At 47.1% G+C, this 8,575-nt stretch overlaps 1 long non-coding RNA gene across 1 annotated transcript; it reads right to left on the minus strand.

Moving 5' to 3' along the window:
• Positions 1–521: 521 nt before the first annotated feature.
• Positions 522–5,017, minus strand: LOC124408056. The gene is made up of 3 exons (XR_006929392.1): positions 4,775–5,017; positions 3,637–3,642; positions 522–534 (listed from the first exon to the last, which is right to left on the minus strand). It is a non-coding gene; the product is annotated as an uncharacterized LOC124408056 (long non-coding RNA).
• Between the last annotated feature and the right edge of the window lie 3,558 nt (positions 5,018–8,575).

Raw genomic sequence — 8,575 nt, forward strand, 5'->3', positions numbered from 1 at the left:
TCTCTCGCCCCTCTTGTTCGAGAATCGCTATAAATTTCTAATAATTGCGCAATATGATCATCGTCATCGCAATAGATCCTCGGGGTCCGCGCGAGTTTCAAGTGATGCAACAGAGTCTTTGGTCAGCCTCGATCATCGCCTGATGGCGAGGGTGGCGCGCCGGAATCGGCCAGGTGCTTGTAGTGCGCCGCGCATTTATTGAATCGCTCGAACAGCGCTCTCGTGGGTCATTGCTAGCTAGAGGATCGTTGAGACGATGGGTTATTTGCTCTTCGAGAGTCATAGATATTATTGCTCGTTGAAAAAGTATCCCACGATCCCCTTCGCCTCTCCCCCTTCCTCCCCCCTCACTCTTCGTCTACCTACATATTTTGTTGTTACAGACTGCAAGGTACGTTCTCTTTGATTTCACTAGATGCGGTAGCAAGTCACAATCGTCGAGGAAAAGACAGCCAGCTCGTATAACTGCAGTAACAGTGGATACAACGCCACTCGGCGCTGCCTTGCCCTCTCCTCCTCCTCCTCCTCCTCGTCCTCATCTTCCTCCTTCTTGACTCTCCTTAAGGTGCACACAGACGCCTACGTCACCCTCGCGTTCGTGTTTGTGTTCGTGTTCGCCGCGGCTGTTAGGTATGCCAAGCATTTAAGCCGACGCTATCCAGCACCGTGGTGCGACCAGACCTTACCGGCGAGGGTGAGCGAGGACGACTCGAAGAACCAGAGAGTCGAGGGCCGGGTACTCCGCATGTACGTGCGGCACGGCCGACACACGGACTCGCACATCCCGGTTTGTGTGGGCGCGGACGCCGCTGTCTGTGTCTACAAAAGCGTTTGTGGACTCTCGATGTCTCGGCCTCGGTCTTGGTCTTGGTTACTGTACCTTCGGAGTGTTTTAATACTCCTTGAATGCTGCGGCACCAGCACCAGCAGCCCGGGTACCGAGAAGACGCCATCATCGGGGCCGCTGCACTGCGGCGGCTGCAGCCGCATCAGCTGAACTCACGAACGAGCTGAGAAGGAGCAAAGGAGCTGGAAGATGGGCGGCAAAAGGAAGACATTTGGATCGGGTGATGGTGGTACTGTAGTAGAACCAGCAACAGCAACGGAGGCCAGAGGCTTAACAACAACAGTTTGCTTTCTTGGCGAGAGTTCGCAGGCTCGCTTGCTTCCCTCTTGGATGCAGGCGACTCTGTTCTTATCTTTCAACTGAGCATTCGAAGCTCAGGGCCGTTCCGGAGACACTGTGGGAATGTCGCAGTCGTCGCTCCTACTCCTGCTCCTGCTCCTGCTCCTGCTCCTGCTCCTGCTTCTCTGCTCTTGATGCATCGCACCACCTAGATGCATATTAGATCCGTGATGCTGCACCCCGCATGCACTCTTCGCAATGCAGGTATAATACCGTCCAGTGAATGATGCTGAACACGGTTGCGGACGTGAAACGATTCGCGATGGCTATAGTCTCCTTTGTCCTGACTTTTCTTTCATCGCCTCGACTATTCCTTATTTATCGTAGAATGAGAGATGTATTATTTACGTACTGAATTAATCAGTGCTATGAATTATTATCGCTCTTGACACGATAAGAGTCTCTTGATTAAAAAAACAACGACAAGTTTCAATGTAGTGTACGGAGGGAGATGTGATTTCCGGAAAAATGATATTCCGGTGACTCTGTGGCTAGACGCTGTAAATCGAGATGACATATGATCCAGTTTGTTTTATCTGTGGGGAGGGAATGGATTGATCGTAATTTCGAGGGACGAAACTTTACGGAATCGATGAAAAGTATCTAACGAAAGCCAGCTTAAACCGAACACTTGAGAGTCCCTGATTTATTTTCTTTTCATACTTCGTGAGGTTGAAGTTAGTAACACTGGCGCGACAATGAATGTTTAGGGAAAAATAGTTTTTTCGCAACTTCAAGATTGTCAGAAATTAAGTAAACCGTAATGAACCCAGTAACGTTCTCATATTCCTAAAATTCATCTTTTTTCCCAAACGTTTCATCACACGTTAACGTTACTCACTCTAACCTCGTAATTCTTCGGCTAACCGTCAGTGGCGCTGACAATGCGACTTTACCCACGCACAAGTTACTTGTTTGTAGTTCTTGGAAATACGCGGGAAAGATGAAAGAGTTTTACAGTTCAAAAGTAAATAAAACAGAAATTCCGTATTAAATAAGTTCAGAAATAAGTCATGAATATTTATAATCTATACCGAACTTTTCCAATAACATTCTCTATCGTAAAGTAAGAATCAAACAATAAATGATGATTATTATTATATATATTACAAACATTATTTCGTACGTCGTACATTTTTTTCTCACCACCACAGCAAAGATCGCCGGGAAAACAAAAGAGAAAGAATTAAGATAAATATTTTTCCTGCCCCTCTATTGCTGGAACTGTTGCATCCTGAGTTCATTGTTCTTTTTTGGTTTTTTTTTTTCTGCCATTCACGTTTGTACGCGAGTTTCTTATACGTTCGTTATGGGAATTTCCATCGTCGCTTAGATCGAGACTCTCGTTCCAGTTAGCTGGCATTGGTTTCGTGTCGACGACCCTCGCTGCAGGACACTTGATTGAAATTCTTGGTCGCCGTCTTATCGGTATAAAGCATTATATGTACATCCAAGTTCATGAAGATAGCAGTGGTTCAAACCAACTACCGCGAAATCCGTGCGGCCCCCCCACTCGCGGTGTTTGTGTATTCTACACTATACCAATGTATAATATTGTGATACCTTCGCGGAAGTGAATTCCGTCCTACGTTTAATCGTCCACTGCATATACACGTCGCTGAATCTCCTCCCAATTGCGTCCGTATATAGAAAGTATATACGACTACGTCGTCGTCGTCGTCCTCGTCCTCGTCGTCGTTAGTGTGTACGGTTAGCTCTACAAGCTCCATTTATCGCGATAAAAGCAGAGCGCCGTACCGAGGTGGAACGGAACCGTTCACAGAGAATACGTCTAGCTCGGTTATACGTACATGTAAGTATACCAACTTATGTCTTACATACACTTATGAAGACGGTGGTAACTCGATAGTCGTCGTCGTCGTCGTTGTCGTCGTCGCTGCTTTGATCGCCTAAGAAGAATGCAGAATAAATCAAACTCCAACGTTGCTGCAGGTTAAACCGCACGCGAATAACAGTACACCATAAATGTGAAACAGTAATTACCCGATGGATGGTTCCTCGTCCACTCGAACAGCACCTCGAGGATCAGGAAGCCGACTAGTTATCGAGGTTTCCGCGACGACAGCCTCGCCAGCAAAGGTACTCAGGTTCCTTTGCCTTCACCTCGAACCCAGGACCCTGACGTTACGCAGGGATCCTTGTTCCTCAGACCACGGCGTCCGTTACCTTTTTCGGACGGATTTGATTAGCAGCTGCTCTGCTGCGGTACTTCGTTTTGGGACAATGTGATTTCGACCCTTAACTCCTTGGTTCGCAGGAGGGGCTGCTGCTGCTGCTGCTGCGCCTTTGCGGACAATCGTCGTTTGTCGCCGCGCCTATAACCTTATATACGCTATATTGTAGAGCCGCTTTGCGTACCTGTGTGTGTGTGTGTATGCATGCCCAGCTACCTAGCACAAAAGTTTGCCGCACGGCCAAGTGAAGTTCACGAGGATCTGCTGCAGCTCTGAGCATGTGCAACGTTGGTACACAGGTATGGGTAGGTTACAGGCATGTGTACTGTCTACACGGACATGTGCATATCGACTTGCGCCCTCCCTCTCCCCTCGTCACCGTTCCCCTCTTCCCCTCTTCTCATTCTCTGCATAATAGCGAATACACGCGGTAGGTAGGTAGGTACATACATACGTTCATTGTTTGCGAATGTGTGTATATACCGTAGGTATACCTATAATAACGCATGCAGTGTAACCTCATACAACATCGTTCTGGTTCCTCTGTTGTATAAGTACGCGTCAATTCGGTTACTCGAGTTTGCGCGACGTTCGTCGGTCGCACGATGCTGCTACGTCCTCCTCTTCGCCTCCTTCGAGACTCCCCGGTGTTTCCGGTGGTTCAACCGGAAACGAGGCAAGCGTGGAACGGGAGTTGCCATGGCAACTGGAACGATCCTCTTAACCCCGGCAAGGCGTACGTGTACGGCACCGTCTTCCTTCCTTCCGCCTGATTCGAAAACGGTCCTCCTCGTTCTCCTGATTTCGGGTCGGGTCGACACGGTTGGTCCACCGGGGTTGTCGGCGTCGGCGTTCTTCTGCGCCACGTTCCCATCTTCTTGCGTCGTGTGGCGTGGCGTGGCATGGCGTGGCAACCGACTGCGATGATGGTACGGCGCACGGCGCACCACCACCGTTGTTGTAGGAATGCTGTCGGCAGTCGGCAGTCGGCAGCAGGGTCGCCCACTGTTAACTCGCTCTGCTCCTCTCCCTCGTCCCTCGTCCCTCGTCCCTCGTCCCTCATCCTTCCCCCTTTCTCCCGACGTCGGCATCGCCGCCACCGCCACCGCCGCCCCTTTGCTCTCCCTATGCAGGCTCGGTTCGGCTTTGTTAAGCCCGTGGGACACGCGGTTAAGCCAGGATTAGTCATGACCGTTTGCAGGAGCGACGATCAGGTACCCTATCCATATACGCCTCTGCATGATGGGATCGTGTTGTACTCATTTGCCACGAATATTATTATTTGTTACCGATCGTTATTTTCACCGCGTCTTCATCATCGCGTTCTCAACCCCCGATAAAGGATCCTCCCTGCACTTATCCTTGACCCTTCAAATCTCGGGAAAGGAGATACCGGAATTTCATCTCCTTCGGGTCCTTCATCCTTCTTTACCGCATACAATACGACAACCGCGTGTGTCGATGCTCGGTGTATCGGACTGTTGACTAGTCTCTTTGGTCCCACGTATACACACGGAGGACGCGTGCCTCCGTACACTACTCGCCGCGCTGTCATGTCTCCTCTCAACGTGCTCAGGCATGTCGAGATGATCCACGGCACCTAGAGAGAAATCATATCGTGACTGGCTCGAAGCAAAGAATGAAAGATAGAAATAGTCGTCAGATATCGTTGTTGCGTTGTGGGTTGATGGTTTGTTGGTTTGTTGGTTTGTTGGTGGGTATAAGGTACATCAGTTCTATCCACACCTGATGCAACTGCGGATCCATGTCTATCTTTCTCTCTCTCTCTCGCATCACAATCATTCGAATAAAATCTAGTACGAGTCTCATCGAGTCGCCCCGTCCGTCCGACTAATTCGCCGCATTTGCGCAAGCTCTTAAGTCTTATAATGTGTACATGTACAACCTCGGACTTCTGTATACATACAGGTATAGTGTTACTTGCGTAATGAAGAAATGACGATGAAGAAACGAGACGATGAATGAAAAAAAATTGTCCAACCAACGCTTTCTTTATTAATATTTTAACTCCGCGATCGTAGTCGAGCCGGTACGGCTGGACCGACTCATCTTCTTATACCATTCGTCATTTCTATGTCCATCCAATGATGCCCAGGTATGATATGTGTAATGTACAATCTACAGTATGACCCTACACACACGAGGCGTGAGGCATCGGGCAAGGTCTTCTACCCACGATCCTCCAGCTCTGCAGACGCAATGCGACGATGCCGAGGACACAGTCGAAAACTCATCGACGGGCTCATCATCGGCCAGAACTTCCCGTTCTCCATGGATCGAGATGCGCGGGAAGAAGAAGAAGAAGAAGAAGAAGAAGAAGAAGAAGCGGAGAGGAAAGGAGAGGAGAGGAGAGGCAGTCGAGAATGAAAGACGTGAGAGGCAGGATCTCCTTGCTCTCTCTTCCTCCCTCTCCGTATATCTTCCTATGTTTCTCCGTTTCTCCGTTTCTCTCTCCTTCTTTTTGCACCACGGCAGGTCCTGACGTTCTCAGGCCTCCTTTTGCCCCGTGGCCGTTCCCCGTGGTCGGCAGCCCGTCTTCACGTGGCCTGCCGCGATGTCTTACACACCGTGTGGTGTGCCGTGCTCTGCTCTGGTGTGCTGGTGTGGCGCGGCGCGGCGCGGCGTTCCGCGGAGTTCCCAATGCGCCTCTGCGGCCAGAGGTTAGAACCCACCACCTGCCGCTGAACGGGCCTTTTTTTCCTCCTTTTCTTCATGCCACCCAAACTATCGTATATACACACAACACCGGCTCCTGCGCTGACCGCAGTCGTTTTGTGCGCCACGGTCGCGCCAACCGTTTTGACCTAGGATTTACCACTTTTCACCTTCAAGGTCATCCTCGACCATCATCGCCTTCAGAATACCGAACAAGTAACAGTCTTCCACGTACCTAATAGCTTTGTGGTCAAGCCTTGATTCTCATGCTCTTGTCTCGAAATCGCATCTTTAATTGTTACGTCCGAACTGAACGTAATGGCGACATTTTTAATCATGAAATTATATCAGGTAGTAGTAGGTGAGGAATATTAACGTTAAATTGAAAAGTCAGCAATAGTCAAATACACTTCGTCAAAATTCAGTTGAATTTTGAGAAACTATTTTAAACTTGCAACGAAAGTGAATCTTTGATTCTAAGATTTACTTCCTGGGAAAAGTTGTCAATCCTTAGAAGTGGTTTATACCTAACTTGTGAAACTAATCGCAGGTAGAGCCCAGAAGCAAACTAATTTTCTTCTGTCGTCATCAATTTAACTAAAAAACCATAATTTCGTTAAAAGATCTCGTTAGTAAAAAATAAATAAATAAATAGGAAAAAATGAAGGTTAAAAAGTTAACGTGTCGCACGTATTTGTATTTGCTGCGAGGTTTACAAACTCCACGATCCACCTATCCTCGGGTAACATTTTCCATCCTTGAACTTGAGGGGAAGTACAACACACATTCTAAACGGCTTCTATTTCGATTGTGTTGCCTGTTGACTCCGGTCGAGGATCCTTCAGTCAGATGGTTCGGTTTTACGGTACGCGGCTCTTTTTGGAGACGCGAAAAAAAGAGGATCGATTGCTATCCGAATGACTGACGATGAGTTACATCTGTCGAGTGCGGCAGCAGGGTCATCCGCAGAGTTTGTTGCCTCAAAGAACGGGATCTTTGTTTAAGTTAGGTTAGTTCGCTCACAGGCATCCATACCTAGTGACGTAGCTGTAATCGTATGTGGAATATCACATGTCTTGAGAAATTGTATACAGTGTTACCTTTTTTTTTCTTTTTTTTCTTTTCTTCTTTCAATCAATTTTCATTCGACGCTCGCACGTAAGCCTATGCTCGTAAAAATTTTACGCAGGTTCAAGAAATGGCCAGTCGATGGCCAGCGGCATGTATGATATTATAGAACGAAAGCGAGGCTGCGTGCGGTCGGGTGTGGTAATTGAATAATTAGCTTGATTGCGAACTGACGTTTTGATGCTTTTTACCAATTTACGTCCGCGTGCCATAGATATCGAGCGAGAAGTTCGCTCTGCTAGCTTATAACATGATTATTCTCGACTCAGGGAAAAGTCTTAAACAGCCGAAAATCTGTACTGCGAACGATTAAATAGATCTGAATAACCAGTATTAATCGGTTTTATGCTAATTTCTCACCGCTGTTATTCAAGAATCTCATATTAAAGCCGACGTCGCACGTCGTCGTGATCGACACGGCCGATAATTATCGCGAACAGATTATTACTCTATGGGGGAATAAAAATTGAAGCTATACTTTGTAACTTGGTGTATAATGTATACATACATACATACATACATATGTACCCATATACGTCTACCCTGTGACACGTTATATCTGCTGTAGTTTCTCCTCTCCTGGTTTCGTTTTACACACGTCTTGCTGGTAAAAATTGGAAATATGCGGTGATTATTATTACCGGTATTCAAGCGTATTCGTTTTACCACAACGGTTCTTTTGACCAACAATTCTACATATTATACTAATTTTATTCGAGGCCCTTTTCCACTCTGTTCAAAACTTGTACGAGATGGCTGTTTGTCTGTATGGGTGAGCAATTACAATATCGGGACAAGTAAGTCATTGGCACGGAGATTTTTGGAGGCACGATTTGTCGTCGAAGTTAAGCCTGACTTGACTGTAAGACCAATATGATTTTCATGAAGTGTCTGAAGTTCATGTAATAGTAAGGCTGTAACACCCTGTAGATTTCACCCAGTTGTGAAGATGGAAACGCGTAGGTGGACATCATTGTATTGAAAAACCAGCAAGTGTCAACTTCATGTCCACCTTTATGCTGTTTCGACTGGCTTCGGATAATTATATATTTTAACGACAGCTGCAGACGTTGGTAAGCGAATGAATTTTTCACGCGACATGTTCGTCATGGAAATAATGAACAAGCAAATACTTGGGTGTTTTGGTTAGGTGTAAGATATGTGTCTAGTTTTTCAAGGACCGAGTCCTTCGAGTTCTTGGTCCTCGATGAACGCCCGCAGAGCATTTGGAAATTGAAATAAACTCTTCAGTTCCAGTTGAACCAGTTCCCGGACCTCGAATGCTGGCCGATACGATAACCTCCCTGGTCGATACTACCGCAATAGTAAATTTACGACTCCAAATAGCGCAAGTAACTCACGCTGTAAACTATCCGCACAATCTTGACGA

This window comes from Diprion similis, chromosome 1 (genome assembly GCF_021155765.1).
Source record: "Diprion similis isolate iyDipSimi1 chromosome 1, iyDipSimi1.1, whole genome shotgun sequence".
NCBI lineage: Eukaryota > Metazoa > Arthropoda > Insecta > Hymenoptera > Diprionidae > Diprion > Diprion similis.